Source organism: Vicugna pacos, chromosome 5 (genome assembly GCF_048564905.1).
Source record: "Vicugna pacos chromosome 5, VicPac4, whole genome shotgun sequence".
Taxonomy (NCBI): Eukaryota; Metazoa; Chordata; class Mammalia; order Artiodactyla; family Camelidae; genus Vicugna; species Vicugna pacos.
Genome location: NC_132991.1, coordinates 45,973,106 through 46,000,540, shown reverse-complemented (window position 1 = coordinate 46,000,540; position 27,435 = coordinate 45,973,106). Strand labels below are relative to the sequence as shown.

At 40.1% G+C, this 27,435-nt stretch overlaps 1 long non-coding RNA gene across 1 annotated transcript in view; it reads left to right on the top strand.

The window, feature by feature from the left end:
* Positions 1-240: 240 nt before the first annotated feature.
* Positions 241-27,435, top strand: part of LOC140696397 (uncharacterized) — an 82,260-nt gene continuing 55,065 nt past the window's right edge. The window contains exons 1-2 of the long non-coding RNA XR_012072669.1: positions 241-406; positions 10,572-10,742. This is a non-coding gene — a long non-coding RNA (uncharacterized lncRNA). The remainder of the gene's footprint in view (positions 407-10,571; positions 10,743-27,435) is intronic.

The window sequence follows — 27,435 nt, the reverse complement described above, 5'->3', positions numbered from 1 at the left end:
TATGTGACTTTCATTAATTAAATGTAGTAAAATTTTTTTTTGCGTAACGAGCTTATCTCCATTACTAACGGGACCGGTTGAAGGACTCTCGCAAAGTTAACCGTGTATGTGTCCGCGCGCGCGCACACGGGCACAGAGCTGCTCGCACGGGCACGCGCACGCAGCACACATGCACACGCGCACGCGCACGCGCACGCGTGACTTTGTGGGTGAGCGGCCGGTGGGACGTTTAATTGAAGATGGAGGCGCGCTTGGCCCAGAGCCCTGTCGGTAAACAATGCCAGTTTGTAGCCGCCTCAGGAATTACCTAGGAGGTGGTGGAAGGACCTGCAAAGATTGTGCACGAAGTAACCCCTCGGCTGTCCATGAAGTGTCTGTTATCAGAAGGAAATGTGTACTTTTTGAGGTGAGATCAGTTCTGTGCTCTGAACCGAATGATTTTTCGTTTTTTGTTCTGGTAACAAGCTGGTGGTAAGCTTCACTGAACTGAGAAATTGTAAACTCTTAGAAAAGGCTGTCTAAAGATAACAATTCAATGTTTCTCGGTAATGTATTCTGGATGAATCTGATAATTTAAAGCCCACTTCACCAAAATGGGAGTGGTGCTTGCGTCCTCTTTATCTTCAATTATGTCTAATCTGTTTCTAATTCAAACACTGTGCTGCTGTTGTCAGATCAAATATAGATTTTAAATGTTTTATGCTTCTCCGCTGGGAAGCTTTAAAAGGAATGCGGGCTGTCTGTCAGGACGGTGCCCGTTGAATCTAATAAAGTTTTAGATAAATTTAAAGGAAATAAAAGAGTACTTAAAAATGAAATGATTCATGGTTCATGAGATGGAACATGCTTAATGAAAGGCAGTTGGGGAAAAGTTATGGTAGCGTCTCCGTGGATCACCTGCTTCACCTCTACAGAACTCTCCTTGAATAAATCCATCGTGTCTTTCAGCTCACAAGGCAGGTTAAAAATCAAGTCATCTTTAGGTTTGATGCAAACAGGGTCTCATAAGCATATGGGCACAGGGGCTATAATCCACGGGTTTTCATTCCACATGATGACACTCTGTCATTGCAAGCAGATTGGAAAACGTAGTTGCAGTTTTCAATCACCGAATAGGATGCAGTTGTTACTGTTATTAGAATTCTTTTTTTCCAACCACCGATTTACGTAGATGCACTCCAGGTATCTGAGTGCTGTGGAATATAAAAGTGGAAGCATGTTCCAGGATAATGTTGGGCATTGTCAGACCTGGGATCCCAGGGGCTATTATATTTGTAAAAATACTGCCCTGATAAAACTTTTGAGATCTCTTCTTGGATTTATTAATTTAGGGAAAGCAGATAATGTTTCTGTCTTACAAAATTGCCATTTCATAGACAGGAGTGTTTAACTGGGGCTTAAAGGTGAAGACACCGGAGCAGTATGTCACCACGTAGATTTTTCTTGGGTTTTCTTTGGACTGTCAATGAGGATATCTTTTGCTGCCTTGGGTGTCTCCTGATTTGGTTTTGGAAGGGTTGTTCCAGAGTATCCTTTAAATGTTAACTAGAAAAAGCAAATGGCTTTGAAGTTTTAACACTCTAATTCTTTTAGGTCCCCATCCTCTTTCTCCCCCAAGTTTATCTTAAGAGCAACAATGTTTTTATCTAGGGTAAGACCCTAGCATGAGAAAGAATAGTGGGACTAAGCTGATTCCCAGGAGGGGAAAAAAAAAATGAATTTACTGATCTCTTAGCTCACTTTGGCTTGACCCATTTACAAAACTGACATTAAAAATCTAAGAAAAAGGCATTTCCTTCAAATTGCATCTTTCTTTTCTGTGAGGTTTTAAGGTCAAATTCCTATAAACAAGCAATTTTTTTCCCTCACACAAACTCTGTAGGGATGCAAGAAAAATCTCTCCATTTATTTATAGTGGCGTTTCCCTTTGGTTTCTTTTTGACGGGTTTGTGTTTTCCATCTATCTCTAGATGTGTAGGGCCGCGCTGTGAAGAAACAATTCTGTGTTCTGAAAGGCTATGTTAGATTTTCCCACTGGGCATCAGTTTTGCTTTTGTGACTGAAGTTACCACTGACATTCCAAATAGAAAGAAAAAGAGAAGATACAGGCATGAGGGCAGAGTACTCGAGTACCTGCATGCAGGGGGCTCTCTCCAAGGGCTTTCTGGAATGCCAGCGGCCAGTGGGGCCTTTAGAACAAGAAATGCTGCCTGTGGTCCCGTATGAAGCTAGGTTATATGATTTCCCTGTAACTCATCTCTGAACCCCTCTCTCAGTTTCCACCCTGGCACAGTTTCTGTCTCTGCATACAGCAAAGTGAAGCAAGCTTATTTCCCTAGGGGTCAACCCTACCCCATCTAACTGGCTCAGGGTGGGTCTGCCTCGTCTCAGTTTCTGTTCTTGGAGGGCATCCCATGTATTTCCTTTGAAAATAGAAGTCCTTTTGTTCCATAGAGTCTCTGTTAAAAAACACAAAACCAGAACAAGAACTAAGAAAATCTTGGCCTCTAATTCTCAAGTTGTCATTGTGAAGCTTAGTGGTAGAAGGCTTTCTTTAAAAACCTAACCATTGTGTAGCTGTGAGAATGTAGGAGAAAGGCTTGAAATAGTATTGTTTTACTGTTTTTCAAATCTGAGTAAGTTTCTTATGGGAAAAGGAGAGAGAGAGAAAGAAAGAGAGAAAGACATACCATGGGGTTTATAGTCTGTGAAGAAGCTACTCCTGTTACCCTCTTTGTCCCCAGAAGGAGAGGGGAACGAGGAAGCAAGTATAAGAATGTCATGGAAATCAAGGGCAAGAGGAGTGAGCCATGTGTAGAAAACATTGCCCACATGTCAGACAATGTCACACCAGCCTCTGTCCTCAAAGGGATGTGTTCAGGAGATTGTCAGGCTTCTGACATTAATTGACGCCCCGAAGCACAACAAGGAGGAAATATACATTACAGTGAGGAATTTTTTTTTCTGACGCAGTACATTATGCGTTGATAAGCCATTTACACTTCCCACCAGACAAGAGTTAATTTGGGGATGCAGAATGGTGGCTTTGGAAGTGTAATGAAATGACACTCAAAAGTGGAAACGTGTTTCACTGTGAAATGGCAAAATGGGAGGGAAAGGCTAAATTGGGCAGAAGATTGAGAGTAGGTGAGAGAGAGAATTAGAAGCCTGGGTAGAAGAGTTAATTGCTCCAGTGTTTTCCCATGAAGGCTAGTGGGAGAAATACAGACACACAAAGGCACACACATTGAGGAAGGATGATGAGATGTACTATTTGTACATAGATACAGAAAATGATTTTTGAGAATATTAGAAAGATCCTAGGCTATGAGGTAACATCCATATTCTTTGGTGTTGCAAAAGAGATATTTCAGAACGTTAGTGGAGAAGCATATGGATGGAACAGCAGGAATCCCTGTTGTCATACAAGAGGCTGTTTGATGACTGCACACCAGACCAGAGAGTTCACGCAAAGGAGAAACCACATCAGCTTCTAGTGCTGTGTTTCCACAAATGTCACCCCTAAGCCAGCATTTCTCTGACTCTGCTTCCGGGGAAAGAGTTAGACCGGTCCCTGGGTCTGCAGTTACCCACTGGGCTACAGGTACGAATCCTGCATGGTGCTGGAGTCTGTAAATGACACAGAAAAGTTTGTGATATAATCCTTCTGTTTAAAGAAATGGATATGCATGAAAGAAGTACAGATCTGTGAGGCGAGTTACTGTGCTACCCTTGAACAGGGATAAATGGCTCTCTGCCCTGTGCCCTGCACCTAGGGGGCCTTGGATTTGGGGGCCTTCCTCAAAAATTTCCGAGTCTCCCTGTGGTGTCTGAGGCCAGTGGGCTGGCAGTGCTGTCCTGGCAGGGCTGCCATGAGCCAGGACCAGGACTTTCGTGGGCCTCTGTTTCTCTCTGACCCTCTATCTTTCTGTTGCCCTGAGGAGCTCTGGGCCCTGTGCCTGTGGGGCCTGTGGTTCATCTCTGGTTCCACAAGGGTGTCCTGGCAAGCAGGTGCTCCTGCTGGTTAGTGCAGCATTTCTTTCACTGGATTCTGTGGGATTGGGTGCCAGAATGGTGCCAATGAGGGGCTGATTTGGGGCACTGAGTGAGGGTAAGTTTTGGGTTCTGGATTACTGGTGGTCTACTGCGGACCCTCTGGACTTGTGCTGGTGTGAGTTGGCCTCAACCATGGTACTACCTCTGGCCTGGCACCTGAAGGCAGCAGGGAAGGTGGCAGCATCCTTCATTCTTTGTGACCCCAGTGCTGGCCCCCAGGGTGGGCACCTCACACCTTCCCCTGGCTCTATGCCATGTGTCAGGCAGTGCTTCGGGTGACTCACTATATCTCCAGGGGTTTTTGAGACTGTTATTCCCTAATACCAGAGGGCCCTTCCAGCTGTCTCTCACCTCAGATGGATGTGGTGATGCCATACTTTCCCGGGTCTGTCTTGAACCATGCTGGCCAGGGGATGGACATTCCTTGAACTGATGGGTTTCTGAGTGTTGCTGTAACCAAAATTAAATAAATAGTATTAGAGAACTGTGAACCACAAGCAGGTTCTCACGAGCCATACATTGTGAGTAATAACATCACTGCTACCTTTCTTCATGCATGAGAGACAAAATTATCTAGGTACAGTGCAATTAACAATAAAGACTGCAAAGCGATAGTCCCTGACACTGATGAATTGAATCTTCCCATGCCCTGATGGACAATAACAATATATAAACAGCTCTTCTCTACCTGTTGTTTTAAATCTTCATTGATAAATCACTTTGTTTCCCATGGGCCCATGAGTTTTATAATACATTTTTAAGTCAAAATGAAAAAATAGTTGCCTGGGGCCTCAGACTCCCTAGAAATGTCCCTGGCAGAGTCTAATTAAATGCAGAACTAGTGTTCTAAGGGCCTACCATAGATTTAGCCAGGATTTACTTTATTGTGAATTTTTTTTATTCTTAATTATGAAACATTCAAAGCCCAGAAAGTATACAAAAAAAAAATAAGACTTATAAATCTACTACCCTAACATTTTGCTAATATTTGCTTCAGATTTTTTAAATAAGTAAAACATGGTGGATTCTATGAAAATGTACCCTGATCTCTTCCCGCCGTCTTCCTTCTGCAGAGGTGTTCCCTCTCCTGAGGGTGATAAACATCTTAGTACGAGATCCTCTGGAAGCAGATCCGGAGGCAAGGAGTCAAGTGCAAGTAGTTTATTTGAGAATTGATCCCAGGAAGCACCGGTAGTGAAGTGGGAAGTGATGTTGGGAAGGAAAATAGGCCAATGTAGTGTGTTGATGAGCAACTGAGGCTCAATCCCATAAGGGGCTTTGGGGGCCTGTGTAGACAAGCCTCAGAGCTGCTATCTGAGGGCTGAGGAAGCTGGGGTGTTTACCCTCCAACTCCCTTGTCATTGGTTGAAGGTTCCTGGGCATTCAGGCCTGCCCTGTGAGAGGCTGAGCAGTCTCCCCCCAGCCTCAGGTAGAGTGAAAGGTGTTTGCACTAAGAAGCTGAAGGGTTCGAGAGTAGTGAGCTTGGAGGGAAAGTGAGTGGGCCTCGACAGCATCTGATGTAGGCAGTATTATTCCCCGACGTGGTGTGCTTTCTATATCTGTATATCTCAAAAAACAACATACAGCATTGTCCTACAGGTTTTAAAGTTTTAAATAAGTGGCATCATATTGAACACATTTTTCTGCAACTTACTTTTTTTTTTTCAAACTCAAAATTATGTACTTGAGATTTTTCCATGCTGAAATATGTAGGTAGGTGTAAGTCATTTATTTTAACAGGTCTTTGTGTTCACATATTTGAATGAACCAGTTTATTTGTCCATTTACCCAATTAATAGTTTGTTTCCTTTTGTTCTCATATGATAGACACCTTCAAATCCATGAGAGCTCATGTTTTCTCTTAACTGAGATTCCTGATGAGCAGATTGCTGGTCACAAGGTAGTCACAGCTTCAGCTTTGCTGGGTGTTGCCAAATTCTTCCACAAATATTTATGCCAATTCATATTCCATATGGAAGAATTTCTTTGTCTCCACACCTATTCCAACACCCCTGATAGAAGATTTTTATTGATTTTTACCAATCTGATGGATTGAGACGGTATTTTATTATTATATTTTAAATTTGTATGTCCCTTAGCTCAGGTGAAGTTGAGCCTATTGTCTTACTTTTATTGTGTATTTGGACGTCCTCTTGTGCGTTTCCTGTTCGTCTCCTGTGCCTTTTTTTAAATTCATTGTTTATATCTTTCTTAGCAGTTTGTAGATGTTCTGTACGTATCCTGGACGTTAATACTTTGTGGAACAAACATCTTTTTCTATTCTTTGGCTTATCTTTTCACATTGTTTATGGTAATTTTTGGTCATAAAATTTTAAATATAATGTAGTCATCTAACAGTGTCTTCCTTTATGGATTGTTTGCCTTAACATTTAAGAAACTTTTCCTTGTCCTGATGCCATAAATGTATCCTATGTTTGCATCTTAAAGTTCTAGTCTTGTTTTTCCTTACGGGCCTTTAGCCCATCTATGCGATGAGGAAGGAATCTAATTTTGTAGCCCATGGTCTTAGCCGCATTTATTGAGTAGTCCATCCTGTTCCTGTTGATTTGTAGCCTCAGGTTGGATTTTCTTGTTTATGTGGGTCTGTTTCTAGGTTTTGTTTCTTTTCATTTGTCTTTACTTGCACTGATTGAAATGTTATAGTTTTGTAATAATCTTTCCTATAGGGTGAATCTACCTTTATTATTTAAATTTTCTTGGCTATTCTTTGTTCTTTACTCTTCTACCTGGATTTCAAGATCACCAGATTATGTGAAATGCTCTTTTAGGGTGTTGATTAGAAGTACATTGATTTTATAGAATAACTTGGGGAGAATAATCATCTTTAGTTTGAAGTCTTCTTTTTTGTGAACAGGGTGTATGTTGTATAGTTTTTCTTTAAATCCTTTATTAAAGTTTTATAACTCTCCCTTGTACATCCTTTATTAGATTTATTCCTAGATATCTTAAATGCTCTGTTGCTATTGCAATATATCTTTAAAAATTACTTTGTCTAATTGACTGTTGGTGAAATTTATGGATAATATTTGTGTATGTATCTATGTAAATTATGTAATTTTTCTAGGTATGTTGATTTTTTTTTTTAGTCTTTTTCATAGTGGGTTTTTTCTGGGAAATTATCTGTTTTGTTGAATTTTTCAGTGTTATTTTGTTAAAGTTCTTATTTTCAAATCACTGTTACTTAGATATAATTTTTCGACATACCTGATATTTATCCATTCCTAATATTTTATTTGTGCTAGGATTCTTTTCTTACCCATCTTACAAGAAATTTATTTACTTTATTAGTCTTTTGAATGATCTGGCTTTTGATTTCTTTGATTGTTTTTATTATTTATTTGTATCTCACTAATTTTGTTCTGATGCTTTTTATTTTCTTCTGTTTTCCTTGAGTTAAAGCTTTTGTTCTTTCTTTTTTGTTAATTTTTTCCCTAACTTATTGATTTGGATTCTTAGCTCAGTGAGTTTTAATCTTTCTTCTTCTCTGATATATTCATTTAATACTATAAAATTTCTCTCCAAATATTGTTTTAGCATTATACCATAATTTTTGATACACAGTGTTTTCATTATCTTCCAGTTCTAATTTCTCCTGTGATACCATCTTTGACCCGTGGATTTTTCTGAACTATTTGAAAACAACTTTAATGTCTAAATATTTAGAAATTATTTTTGTTATTTATTTCTAACTTCATAGCATTATAATCAGAATAGATCCTGTCAGTGGGGTAGAACCCTCACCCAACCACCCAGCTTCACAGCGATCCTAGAATCACTATTTCCAGCCCAGACCTCTTTTAAGCTTCAGTTCCACGTATCCAGTTCCTCTCTTGTTACTTCCACCTGGATGTCTCACAGGCCCTTTACACTCAGAAGAAGAGAAGTTAATTTCTCATATCCTTCCCCTGCCACCTGCCCCTGCAACGCTGACTGTTCTTCCTGGGTTCCTTAACTTGGTGAAAGAGACTACCGTCTTCCCTGTCAGCAAAGCTGGAAACCTCAGACCTCCCTCCACATGCATATCAAAACAGAGAATGGGTTCCATCTGTTCTGCCTCCTTGCTTTTCCTTGTGTTTATCCCATCTCCAGCCCCATTACTGCTGCTGTGAATCAGGCCCTCGCCATCCTGCTCCTGGAGCCTCACACCCTCCCTTGTTCTTCCTGTCTCTGCAGTGTGGTGCCCTCAGATCTGTTCTCCACACAGTACTGCTTGAATTGTTCTGCACGGAAAACTTGTTTTGTCTCCCCATGCTTTACACTCTTGGATGACTCCCTGTAGTTTATAGGATGGAGTTGAACCCTTGCATGATGTGACTCCACCTTCCCGTCTCAACAGCTCTGCCTTGCTCTGTGCCCCAGTCATCGGAACAAGTTGCTCTTCCCGAATAGTGTCAGGATGTTATAGTTTCTGTGAGATTTCTCAGGCTATGCCCTCTCTTGTGAATGCATTTGCTTTACTTGGTCTACTAAGCAAACCCTGAAGGATTCAGCCCAAGTTTCACCTCCCTTAAGAAGCCCACTTGGTAACCCCCTTTATGTACCCTCTAGTCCCTAGTTAGGCTTGTCTGGCTAGATTCTAAGCTCCTTGAGGGCAAGTATCATTTCCAAATTGTCTTTCTATCTTGTTTGTTGGATAAATGAAAAAATGAGTACTAATTGTGAAGGAAAATATGGGTTCAGAGCCAGTTGGATGTTGGGAGTCTTTAAGAGCTCTTTCTAAAGTAAGTTAAGTTGCCTCTGGAATTTCAGAAGAGGTGTGGGGTGAGAGTTGCAGAGCATCAGCTTTTGTCTGGCAGTAAGGCTGTAGGAGGGCATGTGGAAATGCTGAAAGAAGCAGCACATGAAAGGAAAGCTTAAGTAAATTACATCCTGTAAAAACTTATAGGACATCCAGCTGTTTTTTTTTTTTTAAAGGACGTTCATCGATCGTTCAAAATCCACTTAGTAATCTTTAAAATCATTTTATTATCATTTTCAGTAATAAGCTAAGCTCTAAGAGGGGGAAAAGACTTATAAATTCTTCTATAAATAAAAAGTATTTATTTACGATACTAGCCTAGTCTTCAACATCACTTTTAGCATCAAAGGAACTTTGTGGAAGCATTTTCTCATATTTACTTACTCCTTCTTTTCTTCCCCATGTCCCTACCTCTGCCCATACATTTCGTTCCCACAGCTTTAGTAAAAGAGCAGCACTTGGGAAGAAGCAACCAGAGGCATGATCAGGATGGGACTCTTTCTACTTCAGATCAGGCAACAAAAGGCAGAGGGAAAAATCTCAAAAGCTATCCTTTTTCTCTTTTATTAGTTTTAATACCATTCTAGGTTAGAACATAAATTATGTCTCAGGTAAGAATAGGGCAGCTTTTCCTAAAGTGTATTCCATTAAATAGTACTTCACTAGATTTTAAATAGTATTTTTAGTGAAAAAAAGTTTAGAAAAGGATTCCTTTCAAAGTACATAAAAGGCTCTGAGAAGTCCTGCAGTAGAAATCTGTTTAACTGTGTTTAACCCAGCCTTTCTCAACGTTTATTTGATTATAAAATCCTTTTATATGGAGCACCTATTAACATGCTACAGAAGCACATCATTTGGATAAGAATAGTCTGATTTGAGGGCAGATGTTTCACTTAGTAAAGATTATTCTGAAGTAGTAGAGAGTTAATGAACATCTTAAACAACCTGAAAAGCAGTGTCAGAGGATTTTTAAAAATGCTGTCAAGAACTCATAAAATACACATTATATTGTGTAGCAATATTGTAAAATGCTGTATGATACATTAAAATCATCAGATTGTACCCCATTTACCCTACAATCTTCTAATCACATATTTTGTATCTGCAAAATGACTCTTATTATAAATATTGTGCTTGAATTATGGAAGTATGCTGTATCCCCAGCTATGAAGTATACCGTCAGCTAAGAAAGTAACAGCTTCGGATAATGAGAGTGTCAGGGCAAAAGAACGATTTAACATTGTAGCATCACAGAGCTTTGGAGCTAAAAGGAACCTTAGAGATAATTTTAACCCAATCCCTTCGTTTGGACAAAAGGAAATTGGCAATCATTTATGAGGTCCTTGAGAGGAAGAACAGGTGGCAGAGGTGCAGAAAAGTTGGGGACACTGCGGACAGCATTTTCCCTTATGCAAGAGGTAGCAAGAAAGAGTCAAGTGTGCTGGGAAGATGAGGTTAGAATGTTGTGAGAAGGAAGTCTGGATACAAGATGGTTGCCATCCGTGTATATGTCAGTAAGAGGGTGAAGCAATACACAGACAAGCAATGTGATCAGCACAAGACAGTCACCTAAGCAGACCAATGGGTTGCAGGAGGGGAGGGTACCAAAGTCAAGAAGCACCAAGACAGTGACTTACACTTAACCAATTGCTCACCATGACTACCTAAAGTAAATAGACTCCCATGTTCTCTGAAAATAGCACAGCACACCTAGAACCCCACCACGATCTAACTCAGCCATGTTAATGCTCCACAGAATGTGTGCGTTCTCCAGGGCTAGAGACGACTGAATCAGAGGTGGACACAGGCCCAGCTTTAACCTCCTCCACTCTGTGGGCTGCACTTAAGCTGCTGATGTGTCTAGAATGGCTGCCCACTGCCAGCTGCCTTCTTCCTCCTCCACTCAGAGGAAGCTGCATTGTTCCGGGTAAGTGGAGGCTACACTCTCAAGGGAAACACTTTGCTGTCAGCCTGTAAGGTTAGGCTTCAGACAGATTGTGTGGGCGATTTGTCATGCACTGCAAGTATCTTACAAGTCTCCATCAGAGAGCAAGCTTTGCACATCTGTTGAATTCAGTGATTGCTTTATATTAAAAGGACAGTGTTAGTTCTCTGAAGCTGTCAGGTTGGGATGATATTGATGCGTCCTCTGAAGCAGCCCTTTTAGGACAATTTTTAAATGGTCGAGTATCTGAAATGAGATGAGATCCCAGAAACGCTGATAAAAACATCCAGTGAATAAATCTGTTCTCGCACATTAGCTGGGCACTCAGTATGCCCAGCATGTGGCAACCATCATAAACATGCATGTGCACTCATCGTATTGTATATTAGACAATATATTAATTATATTATTGATTATATTATACATTATGTTATGTCCAATTCCTTTTGAATTTTTTAAAATTTTAAAATGTAAATGAAAAGTAAATTGCTGAAAAAAGTGACATTTTTGTAATGAGACTTCTTATGTATATATTTGTAATATGAGTTTGTGCGCCTGAAATGACAAATTATTTAAAATATAAACAATAATGTCCAGAATATTTCTTTACTGCATATGTACAACTGGGGGAAAACCAAACAGGCTTAAGGGAAGAGGATTGTTGGGGACAGTAAGATGCACCCCCAGATCCTCTCTCAGTGGACTTGCTGTCCTGGCTGCCGGCAGATAGCTTTAGCTGTCGGCCCCTTAGGGTTACCTCAAGTGTAGAGAGCCACCTCGCTAAGTCATGCCCCTTCCCAGGGCAGCCCACATCCAACAACTGATTGGTGCAGGAGTATAAAGGCCGCCTTCATCAGCACAAGGAGAACTCTCAGCTCCTAGGGCTGGAAGGTGGAGAGCACTGTGGACCAGGCCCAACACATAATCATCCATTATTCATTGAGTTCCAAAGATGAGATCTCCTGACCAAGGGAAGACCGCTAGGTCAAAGTCAGGGCTCTGTTTAGGGAAGAATGGGACCCTGACTACCAGGATGAAGACATTTAGACTGATAACCTCCAAAATCTTGAATTTTTATGGGTGCAGTTATTGCTGTTGCAATCAATAGCAGGGTCAGAGTGGGTGGCCAGGGAAGCCTGACATGCAGAGACTGGTGAGATGGCCAATAGAATGTGATGGATGTATCGGCCACCCAGGTGGTTCACTGGGGTGGCTCTTGGTACACCTTTTCCACTTTTGATGGTAAAGGGGCAAGCGTGGTAGCTCAGACCTATCAGGCATGAGGGTCCTGGTCTCACTGTTTACCATTCAGGCAAGCCACTGAGGTCCGTGGAAATGCAGGCTGAGGGGGAGTGGAATATAAAATGGCCAGTAGAGGAGGGTGAAGATGAGTGTCTGTGGTCCTGAGGCTAGTACAGCAGTGGAGGCTATGGTTTCCTGCAGGAAGAGTGTTCCATTGGAATCCCAGAGGAGCTACTTTCAAAACATATGTCAACTTGTGGATCCTGGCAGTACCAGGAGTGGCCGAGATGGACATGGAGGCGTGCCGTGCAGATCCCCTCTCAGTGAAGGACGTGCGGTGTGGGCAGGCAGCCTTCAGATGTTCACCCTGCAAGGGTTGTCTCAGCTGTAGAGAGCTGTCTCATGCAAGGCTAAGCTCTCCTCTGGGCTGCCTATATCCAGTTGATGGATTAATGAAGGGGGATAAATTGCCTGACCATTTTGGGACAACACAGAAGGGCCCTCTAGTTCCAGCAGGGGCTCTCTTTGGGTCTGCAGTGCAGCTCAGCTTCTCCCTCTGCCTTCTTCTGTCCCCCTCTGTATCACAGGCGGTCCAAGGACACTCCTTAGTAAGTATCCATTCTACATTCTGTCTCAGAATCTGCTTCCCAGAGACCCCAGGTGCAAAGGGAGGTTTTATTTTATCGTGTATTTTGTTTATTCCATTTCATATTTATTTTAATAAAGAACAGTTACCTCTTCCTACCCCTGATCCCCAACCCTTTTCATGCCTTTGACTTGTCCTGTAAAAATCTGGATTTGGCTATTTGTTTCCTCATGATGTCATTTAACTTGTTCCTAATTTCTGTATTTCCTGTAAACTGGAAATTAGATCTAAAGGCTTGATTGGACTGAATTTCAAAAGTTTTGGCAAGAACACATTTTGGAAGAACTGTGTACTTCCCACTGTGCTCCCATCCCCAAAGGTTGCCCCGCTCGGATGCTGCCAGGGTTTATCAGTCTGACCCTCCGTTATAACACTGAGTTTCTCTGCTCATGACCAGCAGGTACTCTGTGGAGAAATGCTGTGGTCAGATTGCCCACAAACCTTTCTTTCAATGATTACAGCACCTACTGATGATCATTGCTTGACTTTCTTTAGGGCTGCAAAATGATCCAGTTCTGTTTTTCCTTCCATATTGGTTGGCTAGAAATTCTTAAAAGATACCCTTCATTAACTAAGGCTCTTTGAAGATTTCATATAGGAAAGGCTTCTGCAATGGTGACAAAAAAAGATTTTGTGTGTATGTATATGTAATTTTGAGGTTACATTTTAATTTTGTGCTGTTTTTGGCTTTTTCTTTGTATGAGTTTCTTATTATCAATTGATAGCATTTTTTACATATGTAATTGTTTTGATCAGTTGCAGTCTAAAAAATGTTTTTGTATCATGGGAATTTAGAAATATGTAAAAGCAGAGAGAATAGGTCAACCAGCTTGGTTTACTGTACAGCACCTGGTTTTAATAATTATCAAAATCTGGTCAATCTTATTTACCCTCCCTCCACTTCCCCTAGGTTATACTAAAGCAAATTTAATGTCATTTCATCTGTAAAGAGTTCAGTGCAGTCGGCCCTCCATATCTGCAGATTCCACATTCATGGATTCAACCAACAGTGGATGGAAAATATTCCAAAAAAATTCCACAAAGTATTTATAGCTATTTGCATAACATTTACATTGTATTATGAGTAATCTAGAGATGATTTAAAGAATACAGGAGGATGTGCGTAGGTTATATGCAAATACTATACCGTTTGATACAAAGATCTTTTTTTTTTTTTTTTGGAACACAAAGTTTATTTTTTTTTTCCAGTTTAATCTTTTTTTCACAATCATAACATTTTGTGTATATTTCCCTGTGCTATACAGTGTAATCTTGTTTATCTATTCTACAATTTTGAAATCCCAGTCTATCCCTTCCCACCCTCTTCCCCCCCCCCCCGCCCCCGGTAACCACAAGTCTGTATTCTCTGTCCATGAGTCTATTTCTGTCCTGCATTTATGCTTTGTTTTTGTTTGTTTGTTTGTTTTTGTTTTTTAGATTCCACATATGAGCGATCTCATATGGTATTTTTCTTTCTCTTTCTGGCTTACTTCACTTAGAATGACATTCTCTAGGAGCATCCATGTTGCTGCAAATGGCATTATGTTGTTGGTTTTTATGGCTGAGTAGTATTCCATTCTATAAATATACCACATCTTCTTTATCCAGTCACCTGTTGATGGACATTTAGGTTGTTTCCATGTTTTGGCTATTGTAAATAGTGCTGCTATGAACATTGGGGTGCAGGTGTCATCCTGAAGTAGATTTCCTTCTGGGTACAAGCCCAGGAGTGGGATTCCTGGGTCATATGGTAAGTCTATTCCTAGTCTTCTGAGGAATCTCCACACTGTTTTCCATAGTGGCTGCACCAAGCTGCATTCCCACCAGCAGTGTAGGAGGGTTCCCCTTTCTCCACAGCCTCTCCAGCATTTGTCATTTTTGGATTTTTGAATGAAGGCCATTCTGACTGGTGTGAGGTGATACCTCATTGTAGTTTTGATTTGCATTTCTCTGATAATTAGTGATATTGAACATTTTTTCATGTGCGATACAAAGATCTTAAGCATTGTCAACTGTGGTATCCTTGGGAAGGAGGGGATCCTGGAACCAATCCCCCGCGGATATTGAGGAACGAGTGTATATATCTCTACAGCATAAGAAATTGTAAATAAAATTAACAGTCCCATTATCACATGTAAAAATTAATAATTTCTTAGTAGTATCAAACATCCAGTGTTCAAATTTTCTTAAGATTTTTTCTTTTTTTTTTTTAGTGGTACTTTTTGGTTCAGGATCCAAACAAGTTTCACACACTGCAGTTGCTTTATAATTTCTCAAGTCTGTTTTGATTTGTAGGTCCCCCTTCATTCCTTTTCTTCTTCCAATTTTTGTTACTGTTGAAGAAACAGCATTGCTTGTCCTAAGGAGTTTCCCAAGGTTTGGGTTTTATTGATTGCATCTCTAAGGTGTTATTTAACATGTTCCTCTGACCTGCATGTTGGTAACTGGACGAAACTTGATCCTTTTTTTTTTTTCTGGCAAGACTGCTTTGTAGACAGTGGTGGGCTCCTGCATGCGGAGGCTCATGGTGTGTGACTGTCTTTCTGTGATGTGAGGCCCAGTGATGATTGTTGCCTTGATTCATTTATCTTTAGAAGTTGCAAAGTGATCATTTTCTTATTCTACTAATTATCCTTTATTTTTCAGCTGTACTACTTCTATAAAGAGAAAATTACCCTCATCTACTGTTTGATTATCATTTATATGGGGAAAATGGCATAAGTGCTTAATTCTTTCCCTTTGAAAGAATTTTGTCAAGTTTTAAAATAATGAGTTGGTTCCCTAGCCTCCCCCAAATGTGACTAAGTTATGGCGATTTTTTTTACTATCATTATAACTTAAGGATTATAAATAATTTCAGTCTTTTGCCATTATTATTACTTAATTCTATTACTTAAATTGTGTCCAGTCTGATCAGTGGGAGACTATTCAAGTTAGCACCTGGGTCCTTTTGACCTGCCCTACTAGTCTTTGCTAGCTTTCTGGTTTTCAGGTGTGATCAGATGTTTTGTTTACAACTAGCACAGGCCTGGGTCCATTTGGATGATGTTTTACGTTATCAGACACCTGACTTTTCCCCAAAAAACACTGTTTGAAAAAGCAAATATCTGTAACTTCCAGCTTGGCGGTAAGAGGAACTGTGGATTCAGCAGGATTTCCAGTTGCTCTCCTCATTGGCAAAGAGAAAACAAGTGCCCTCAATTAAGGGAAGTGAGATCACCCCATCGCAGCCTTGAGCAGCACCAAGCGATTTTCTGCGTGGCAAATTACACATGTCGGGCAGGGGGTCAAGTAGAGTTATAAATGCAGGCGTGGAAGGCATTGATCATTGATATAGATGAAGATGTATTTGGAAGCAGGCAGTTAGGTTTGTTCACTATTCCAAATCTGTAGGTTTAATTCTAAAGTAGTCCAAGATATAATCATAGATTATTCCATCTGGTAACTATATGTATTACAGAATTGTGATATTTCAGAGTAAGAGTTCAGGCTTGATTCAAGCCTTGACACCCTCGCAGAGTGAGCACAGACTCATTACAGTACCGGCGGTCATGGTGAGAGGGCGGTGTCTTCGGGAACTGCAGCGCAGACAGCAGAGGAGAGAGAGGACAGATGTGTGCTGTCCAGAGCCAGTGCTGCCACGGTGCTTTCTGGCCGTGCTGGAGATCCTCTTCCCAAACCCAGAAAGGCGAATTCCAGTGGAATTAGGCTCTTGGACAGTTTTTCAGGGCCAGCAAATATCTTTTATTCTTTATTTTGGTAAAGGGATAAAAAGGGCAGGTGGCTACACCGTCCCTTTGCTCTCTTCATTCATCATTTTCTTTTCAATGAATCTTTTTTTTAAATTAAAAATGAGCGAATAATAAACATCAAGTGCATAGGATAGAAGTCCATAGGTGAGGCAGAGACAAGGCAGAGCTGTAGACAGGCAAATTGAATCTTCAAAGCATAACATTTTTTAGCAGCTTTCTCAATTTTTTAAAAATATTTTTTATTGATTTATAATCATTTTACAATGTTGTGTCAAGTTTCAGTGTAGAGCACAATTTTTTAGTTATACATGAATGTATATATAATTCATTGTCATATTTTTTTCTCTGTGAGCTACCATAAGATTTTGTATATATTTCCCTGTGCTATACAGTATAATCTTGTTTATCTATTCTACATTTTGAAATCCCAGTCTATCCCTTCCCACTGCCCACTCCCTTGGCAACCACAAGTTTGTACTCTATGTCTATGAGTCTGTTTCTGTTCTGTATTTATGTTTTGCTTTGTTTTGTTTTGTTTTGTTTTGTTTTTTAGATTCCACATATGAGCGATCTCATATGGTATTTTTTTTTTCTCTTTCTGGCTTACTTCACTTAGAATGACATTCTCCAGGAACATCCATGTTGCTGCAAATGGCATTATGGTGTCGGTTTTTGTGGCTGAATAGTATTCCATTGTATAACTATACCACATCTTCTTTATCCAGTCATCTATTGATGGACATTCAGGCTGTTTCCATGTCTTGGCTATTGTAAATAGTGCTGCTGTGAACACTGGGGTGCAGGTGTCATTTTGAAGTAGGGTTCCTTCTGGATATATGCCCAGGAGCGGGATTCCTGGGTCGTATGGTAAGTCTATTCCTAGTCATTTGAGGAATCTCCATACTGTTTTCCACAGTGGCTGTACCAAACTGCATTCCTACCAGCAGTGTAGGAGGGTCCCCTTTTCTCCACAGCCTCTCCAGCATTTGTCATTTGTGGACTTTTGAATGATGGCCATTCTGACTGGTGTTTGATCAAACTCATTATAGTTTGATTTTCATTTCTCTGATAATTAGTGATATTGAACATTTTTTCATGTGCCTATTGAACATTTGTATTTCTTTCTTGGAGAATTGCTTGTTTATGTCTTCTGCCCATTTTTGGATTATTGGGTTGTTTGTTTTTTTCTTATTAAATAGTATGAGCTGCTTATATATTCTGGAGATCAAGCCTTTGTCAGTTTCATTTGCAAAAATTTTCTCCCATTCTGTAGGTTGTCTTTTTGTTTTACTTATGGTTTCCTTTGCTGTACAGAAGCTTGTAAGTTTCATTAGGTCCCGTTTATTTATTCTTGCTTTTATTTCTATTACTTGGATAGACTGTTCTAGGAGAACATTTTTTGAGATGTATGTCAGATAATGTTTTGCCTATATTTTCTTCTAGCAGGTTTATTGTATCTTGTCTTACGTTTTAAGTCTTTGATCCATTTTGAGTTTATTTTTGTGTATGGTGTAACGGAGTGTTCTAGCTTCCAGCTTTCTCATTCTTGCTCCTAATTTCTTCCTCACAAGGAGGCCTTTCCTGCCTTCAGCAGCTCTTCTTTGGCAGAGCCCCCAGGGGCTTCCACATTGATTTGGGGTTCAGATCTTCTACATCTGAGGGGCATATGGGTTCAGCTGTTCAGGATCATTGGGGAACAACGTGAAATGGACACTTCATTGTGATGACACCCCACTGTGGAAGCCAGGGGGGAGATAGAAAAGACCAGATGCTCCTTTCTTATGCTTTTTTTTTTATTCATTCATTTATAATCCATGGCTGCTTTCATATTTTTTTTTAATTTTTTTTTACATTTTTATTGATTCATAATCATTTTACAGTGTTGTGTCAAATTCCAGTGTTCAGCACAATTTTTCAATCATTCATGGACATATACACACTCATTGTCACATTTTTTTCTCTGTGATTTATCATAACATTTTGTGTATATTTCCCTGTGCTATACAGTGTAATCTTGTTTATCTCTTATGCTTTTTTTGATGTAGAGTGGGCGTGAGTAGATCCCTGGCCCAGCCAGTCGGGTGCCCCTGGCTTGGACCTGGATCTGGAGCTAGTGAAGAAACAGGAACAGTGGCAGCACTGAGGACCAAGTGAGCAACAGTGGTGGTGGCTTTCAGTGTTTAGGGGTAGGGGCAGTGGGTTTTAGCTGTGGCCCTGGCAACTTCACTTCTCCTGGTCCTACCATTATGTCAGTGTATTTGTCTAGTTTTCCTGGAGAATCTGCGCTACCAACACATCCTTTTAATAAATTCTTACCTTGCTTACATCTGCCAGAATTGGTTCCTATAGTTTGAAACCAAGAGCCTAGACAGATTCAGGAAGTCATCTTTTAAAAAAATTTTTATTTATTTTTATTATAGTGTAGTCAGTTTATAATGTATCAATTTCTGGTGTATGACATAATGTTTCAGTCACATATATACAAATATATATTCATTTTCATACTCTTTTTCATTATGGGTTACTATAAGATATTGAATATAGTTCCTTGTGCTATACAGTATGAAATTGTTGTTTATTTATTTTATTTATAGTAGTTAGTGTCTGCAAATCTAGAACTCCCAATTTATCCCTTTCAAACCCCTTTCCCCCAGTAACCATAAATTTGTTTTCTAGGTCTGTGAGTCTGTCTCTGTTTTGTAAATAAGTTCATTTGTGTCCTTTCTTTTTTCTTCAAAGATTCCACATGTGAGTGGTATTATATGGTATTTTTTGTTCTCTTTCTGGCTTACTTCACTTAGTATGATGATCTCCAGGTCCAGCCATGTTGCTGTAAATGGCATTATTTTATTCTTGTTCGTGGCTGAGTAGTAGTCCTGTGTGTGTGTGTGTGTGTGTGTGTGTGTATCACAACTTCTTTATCCATTCATCTGTTGATGGACACTTAGGTTGTTTCTGTGTCTTGGCTATTGTAAATAGTGCTGCTATGAACATTGGAGTGCATGCATCTTTTTGAATTAGAGTTTCCTCTGAATATGTGCCCAGGAGTGGGATTTCTGGATCATATAGTAAGTCTATTATTAGTTTTTTGAGTAATCTCTATACTGTTTTCCATAATGGCTGCACCAAATTACATTCCCACCAACAGTGTAGGAAGGTTCCCTTTTCTCCACACCCTCTCTAGCATTGATTATTTGTGGACTTTTGAATGATGGCTATTCTGACTGGTGTGAGATGATACCTCATTGTAGTTTTGATTTGCATTTCTCTGATAATTAGTGATATTGAGCATTTTTTCATGTGCCTATTGGCCATTTGTATGTCTTCATTGAAGAATTGCTTATTTAGGTCTTCTGCCCATTTTTGGATTGGATTTTTTTTAGTTATTAAGTTGTATGAGCTGTTTATATATTCTGGAAATTAAGTCCTTGTTAGTCTCATCATTTGCGAATATTTCCTCCCATTCCATAGGTTGTCTTTTTGTTTTGCTTGTGGTTCAGAAGACATATTTTTCCATGAAAGCATTCATATGTCTCCCAAACACCTATCCAATAAGCAGATCTTGAATTAGATCTGCTCATGAACCAGAATTGCCCTCAAAACAATGTTTTTGTAGAGCATGTGGTGTAGGGCCTTGGCACTCCCAGTCACTGCTGCAGCGGGCTGTTGAAAACAGTCCCACAGGAACTGTCAAGTCTTTGATTTCTGAGGGATGCTCTGCTTCGAGCTCGTGCTCTTCTCAGAAAGGCACTCTTGCTGCCAGGGTTTGAAGAGCACCTCTTGTCATCTCAGCATGAGAGAAAGAAGATCAGCAAAGAGAGCAGCAACCCAGAGGACTCGTGTGAGAATGGCAGAAATCTCAGCCTCAGAGAGACAGCCAGTGTCTTGCCAAGTCCACGGAGGGAAACAAAGGTTTCCACAGACAGCAAACGAAAAAGACGCAGTACTTGATGTCTACTCCTTGAGGGACTGCACAAGCGGAAACCAAGACCTGGTGCAAGTTCCCTAACGCAGGGAGTGAACATCTGTGCCCAGCTGGTAAGGAGTCAGAGCAAAGAGGATCTCCCCAGAACGGAAGTGCCTCTGTAGTTTGGGGTGAGGGCCACCAACAGTTCCTCAGATGCCCTACAGGATGAACCCTGGAACAATGGACAAGAAGACAATCCTTCAAGCTTTCTTTCAGTTTCCACTGCAGAATCTGTGGCAGGATTGGTCCCATAACTCCCACTTTCTACCCCCAGGTTCTCCTGATCAACTAACCCTATTTATTTATCTAAAATATTTTATTATGGATCATTTTGTACACACATAAAAATAAACAGAATAGTATAATGAACCCTCCACCCCTTCCAAGTACCCATCACCCAAATAGAACAACCATCAACCCCCAGCCAATCCTGCCCCAGCTACAGTCTCATCCAGCCCCTCTCACCTGTATTACTTTGAAGCAAATTCCTGACGACATATTTTTTTCATAGCAGTTAAGGCACTTTTTCCCTCATCTTTTTTCTCCCTATTTTTTTAAACAAAACCATGAAACCCACTAACACACCTAAAAACATGACTTTTTTAATATCATCAAATATTAGAGTTTTAATGTCATCGGATATCCAGTCAGCATTCAAATTTCCAGTTAACCCTGATGAAGTCATCATACTGAGTCCTTGTGGATCTTATAACCTGGGGCATATTTCAAGCTGTGACTTTTTTTCACTCTTGTCTCATGACACACAGTTTGAAAACTGGTACATCCAAGTGCAAGAGGGTACATGGGGTAGAGGTATTTCAAATAGGATATGTTTGTATTTTCTGTCTTTGGAGGCATGTCCAAACCCCCAGAAGGAACTGTCATGGAAGGTATGTTAGCAGATTGAGGGGGCTGAAAAAAGTTCTACATGAGAGTGGGCAGCAGAGAAAGTCAAGATGCCAAAAGAAGAGACAGGTGCCTCAGGGGTAAGGTCAAAAGGTGTTGAAAAGACATGGTAGTTTCAAGGAGGTGAGTTTTATCATTGGGAAAGACAGCCTTTGGCTACTCGTCTGTTGCTGGTATTATTTGTTGCCATTTCTTACAGGCAGTTTCACTGGCCACAATCAGAACTTTTTGAATCATAATGTAATAACAAATAGAGTAGTGATTTTGGTAGGAGATACAGATATTGGAAATGGTCTAGAAGCCTTATGAAGAGGGGCTGAAATGGCCTCTATAAAATAATCAAACAACTTGTGTAAAATCTGGGATAAGTTTAAGTCTTTGTGATAATGGAGAATAAAAGGGGAAGTGATCAGGGCTGGGACTCGTGGATGCAGGCTCAAGGTCTTAGCGTGTGTTTCATTGGTAATGCAGATTTCCGCTGGGCTACCTTCAGACTTGTTGGGAGCTCTTGTGTGAGTTAACATCAAGACATCCATAAGTGTTGATAATTAAAATAGGTCATCTTTCTTGATATATTTGCCTTAAGTCAGCATTTCTCAGACTGGATTCTAAGAAACACTAGATATTTGGTGACTTCCAAAGTCAGATAAGTTTGGGAAACACTGTCCACTCTTTCCCTCCTCTTCAAGAGTTAAAGTGTGAACTGGTATATTAAAAGTTATAAGAAATCCTCTGCTGAAATTTGTGTCTGGCTCAAGCAGGCACCAATTCTAATATTTAATGAATTGATAGATGTTACCTAATGTTTTCCAAACCTTTTAAATCATGGGAACGTTTTTTATGGAATGTCTATTAATATCTCAGTATATTAGTGTCCTGCATAGGACATACTTGTACTTTTTTTTTATTATTATCTATGTGATCTCAAATTTGACTAGGCATTCTGCAGTATTAGTTTCTAAATTTGTCAACCCTATTCTGTCTTCATGTCCCTCTTGGCTACAAGTGATTAAGTTGGGCACCTTATCCAAACTAAGTCAATTGATTCCCTCTTTGGAAAAGTGGAATTAGGGGCAAGAGTACATAGGTCAGTCTGGATGCTGTCTTGAATGGAGGAGAGCCCATCAATGAGGGAAGTGCTGGTGATGGCCATTTTCTACTGTGAAGACTGGGAAACAAAAGAAGGAAGCCAGTGCTGAAGATGGAAAGAAGACTTTCAGGGTTCCCTAGAATAGTCTTTTAGAATTCCTGCTTCTTGCCCTTTCTGAAGCTTGGCTGTTTAACTACTCTTGAATTCCTTAAGATACCCCAGAATTCTTATAATACACATTTCCTTTGCTTAAGCTAGTTTAAATGGATTTCTATTTCTGCAACCAGAAAATATCCTAATAAAGTGTGATTCTTCCCAGAGGGAAATCGATTTGCTCTATCATTCATGATTTGCTGTAATAGGTCTGGCATAAAGTGCTGACATGCATTTTGAGAATGAGGTAGCTTATCTTTAAGGAGAACATTTAGAAATTTAGGATGAGTCTGGGTAAATGATGACATAGGGGGCAGTGACTTGGCCATTTTCCCAGTTAGCTCCATCTCTAGCCTGGAGGGCTCCAGCTTCTAGCAAAGAAAGGAAATCTCAGGAAAATCACAAAACCACCACACAGACTCTTTCTCTTGGTAAACGGGCAAGTTCACTCTGCATGCCAGATTAAGATTCTGTACTTTAAAATCCTGAAGTTCCCAAGACTGGAATCCTGAGTCGAAAATTGGACCCCCCAAGGTCCATGGCTGTTGGCCTTGAGTTAAGTGTCACCCTTTGTTCTTACCATGGGAAGTTCAATTTAGAGCAATTTGGAATGATTCCCTCCAGTCTCAGGGCATCATTAGGTATTTCAAGGCTGGTGGTTAGCTTGGTAAAAACCACTTCCCCATATTAGAAGATCACAGGGACTATTGAAAAGACATCACAGAGTGTATGATTTTAAGCAAGTCATAGTTTTCAGATTACCAGTATTTTCAGACAGTTTAAAAAGTGCTTGTATCTTATATATAAACACAATCTATATAGTAAAGCTCACATTGACCTTGGAAAAAGCCTCTTTAATGCAACATGGAAGTGTTTTGGTCTCCTTGGGTATCATGAGGTATTCAGGAACATTTTATTTTATTTTATATTAGTTTATTTTCCTCAAGGCTAGGATTGGAACAAAAAATTGTGAGCCTTGATGAACAAATAGGGACTTCAGATTAAGGGGCTAGTAGCTCCTTAATTGATTGTCTCAAACCTTGGGTATGATTTCTTTTGCTGTAAGATTGTTATTTTTTACAAGAGTTTGTTGTTGGTTGGCTCTGGAGTATGACTCTCATTTTAATCCTATAAGATCAGTGTTTTTCAGTCAGACAACTTCAGTGTATCTGGAGTTTTCAGCTGCTAAAGTCCTAACGTGATGACCAGGGTATGATATTTCCAGAAGACATTAATGCATCCATGCACGTAATAGTGTCATCACCACACGTAGGCCACATCAGCACTGAAATGTCAGCCTACACTGAAACTACAAGTTGGGATATACATTGTTTTTTTTACAGGTAATTCCTTCTTTTGAGGATCCAAATGAGGCAAGAGATACCTACTTTCGAAACACCTGTACATTGAAACCTATGTTTGGGTAATGGAGGAGGGATTTTATTGGAATGCTCTGGTCTGAATCTTTAACACATCCTTCTGAAGCTGATTTGTAAGTTCACATTTTGTCAGTAAAAGGCAATTTCTAGGAAAGAAGCAATGTGATAATGACATGATTTTAGATGAGGAGATGAAGCCTGATATCTGAGATCACACACACGGTGTTGGGAAACAGCTGTGTTTTAACATTTTCTTAGAATATTCTTAGACTTGCATTTTATTTCTTCCTTTGCTCTGTGTTGGAAATTACATTCCTTGATGAAGGAATACAAACACAGGAGCCTTCTGTTAGTTTAGTATCGGCAGTCAGAGATTCACTGGTACCCTTGAGAGCTGTCTTTTGAACTCCACACTCAGTGCAGAGAAGTGACACTGTTAGCTATTTGTGTACACTCTGCTATGTTTGCTTTGGACTTGGCATAAGCTTTGGAGGAGTTTAACTGGGTCTTTTTTTCCCCCCTGTTACTGTATTATTATCACTATTATTTTGTGAGTAAAGATGCAGCTTTATGGAACTTACTAATATCTTACTATTTATGTGATCGTGGGCAACTGACTTGAGCTTCCTGAGATTCAGTTTCTTCATTTGTAAGAGGTAGACAATAATGCTTATTTCACAGGGTTGTTGTAAATATTACATACAGAGATATATACAGAAATACTTTAAACACAGCGTTTGGCATACAAATATGTACTGAATAAATGTTAGTTATTTTCTTTCCTTCAACTGAACCAACTGGAAGAGAGACTAAAGAAATATTGTGACTAATAAGGCAAAAAAAAAAACCAGCACCGAGAACAGTCCATGTGGCCCTGGCACCATTCATAATCTAGCTGGGTGGACTTACTGTTATTATTTTAGGGGGCAGATGGTTATAACTCTCATTAAAGAAAAATTCGTAGAGTCTGATGAGAATAACATAGGATAGGAGGTTCCTGGACTGTTCACACTGAAAACAACCCAGAATGGTTCTGAAACTTCATCAAAGTCTGTGGGTTGTGAAAATGATGAGATAGTAGTTACAGATAGAGTCATAAAGAGTCTGTTTATTATTCAAAGTGTAGGAATTCATCTTTCTTTAGTAAGTTTTTAAAAAAAATGTAATGAATACAGTTTTTGTCATTTTTACAGAGAAAATTCTCCCTTTAACTGGCCTGGGCTCCTTTTTTACCGAAGTTCTCGTGATTTAGAGAGCCCGTCATCACCTGGCTGGGTGTAACTGCCTTGTAGTGGAAGCAGGGTGCTTCCTTATGTGGGACTCCCATCTCTTTTGCACCATGTCTCTCTCATGCATCTGTAACAATGAACTTACTTGCTTTTTCAGAACATACCACACTCTTTCACCTCTGAGTGTGTTCACATGCTATTCCCTTCACTTTGAAGCACAAAGGAGCCCTGTTGACAGCAACCTTTAAGGGAGTTGGATGGGGGGAAATGAAGGCTTCCTGGAGGAGTGACACCTGAGCTGAGGGGTGCATTGGTGAGCAGGAGTTAGCCAGTCCAAGAAATGAGGAGAAGGCCTGGGAAAAGGTCCAAGGGCATGGAGGAATGTGGAAATGTGTTACTGATGCAGACTTGCAGGAGCTTAGAGGTAGGGAGACCAGGAGGCGAAGCTGGAGGTGTTGGCATGGATAAACCATGGAAGGGCTAGGTTGCCAGGTTAAGGGGCTTGGAACTTAAGTGAGCAGTAGTGAGGCTCTGATGGATTTTAACAGAGGTGGGGGGAGATGATCTGATTATTTTTTTTCTAGACAAATCACTGGGTTGGGGAAGCAGTGTAGACAGAGGAGGAGATAGACAATGTAGAGTATGATTTGCCAAGACTAGAAGGAGGAGAACAGTGAGTAGGTTGCTGTCTTGGCCTAGATGAGAGATGATGAGAGTCTGAGTGAGGGTGGTGGGTCGGGGAGAGAGGAATGTGTCATCTAGATGAGTACCCCGACCCCTACCAAATCTAGTTGGGGGCATAAATTATGAATGTTAGCTATTTCTTTTGATGAATCCACCGTATAGTTGTCAGCTCTTTCAGTGTGACTAGTACAGGTCTTTGGCTCACTGGCTACACGGTGTAGTCTCCTGGAGACTTCTAGAAACTACCGATGCCCAACTCCAGAGATTCTGACTTAATAGGTGTGGGGTGCAGCCTGGGCTTGGGGACTTTTGGAAGTTCCCCAGTTCTAGGATGTGCAGCAAGGGGTAAGACCCACTGGTGCAGGTATCATCTGAGTAGCATAAAAAGAAAAACATGCATCGGGACAATATTTTTCTTCCTATCTTCCCAATCTTGTCCGTAGGTTTAGGAGTTCATAAGCAAGGGGGGAAAGGACACAAAACATATTCACAATTATCAGTCAGCCAGGATTGTTAGGAACATTGTGAGTCCTGCACAGTAGTTGGCCAGCACAATTTTGGGAGTTACATGCTCGATCCAAGCTGTATTTCCACAGAATCAACTGCTTACAGTTATAGTGGCGCTCTGTGAAAAGTCTTTGGCAGCACTCTCTTTGGATTGAAGTGGATTTTCATTGCCAAGGATTTACCTTGTTTTTTACTGTGGACTTAGTTTTTGAATCTAAAGAAATTCATCCTAACTGGGTTATTTCTACTTAATTGTCTTGGGTTAAATTGTTATGCAGTGTCATTGCAGACCTCTTCAGTGGTGGCCTAGATCAATCCTTCTCAAATAGTAATGCCTGTGAGAATCACCTAGAAATATTGTAAAATGCAGGCTCAGATCCGGTAGATCTGGGGCAGAGCCTGATATGTTGCATCTAATGAGCTCCCAGGTCCTGTCGAAGCTGCTGGTCTGTGGACCTCACTTTTAATAGAGGGTCATGGGGCCCCGGGAAATATTCTAAAGCCTTTTATTATTATTCTTTCTTTTCAGTCAAAATCATATAAAAGGAAGTATAAAGAAAAGGAACAATAATATTTAACTTGAAAAAATCTCTAGGTGAAGACTTTCTCATGGTATACAATTAAATAAATACAAAATTATTTTTCCATCTGTGTGTGACATTTCTACCAGTTTTAAACCTCTCTATTGTGCGTTTGAGGACACCTAGGAGAAATTACTTAAGGCCCATGCAAATATGAGACTCTGGGTTCCATGGCTTTTAAGTGAATCAGGAACGTATAGTTAACAAAATAGTTGACGTATTTAATGCATGTCGACAGCTGAAAAGGCATCATCTCAAAATACTTGACAATGTGATTAAACTCAAATTTTGGAAGTTTGAGATCATTGAAGTTAGGCTACAGGTACTGGGAGAACTCGCAGCTGAGTGTATAATCTTTGGAGAACTTTGTATCTAATGACAGACAGGGAAGATTTTTTTTCTCCCCCTCGGAATACACAGTTCAATAAAGTTGATTCAGAACTCCTTAGAATAAAAAAATTACATTTTTTGAACTCAGGAAGTTTCATACTTCTAGTAGGGTATCATTTAAACAGAATGTCTAGCAAGTTTTTTTTTTC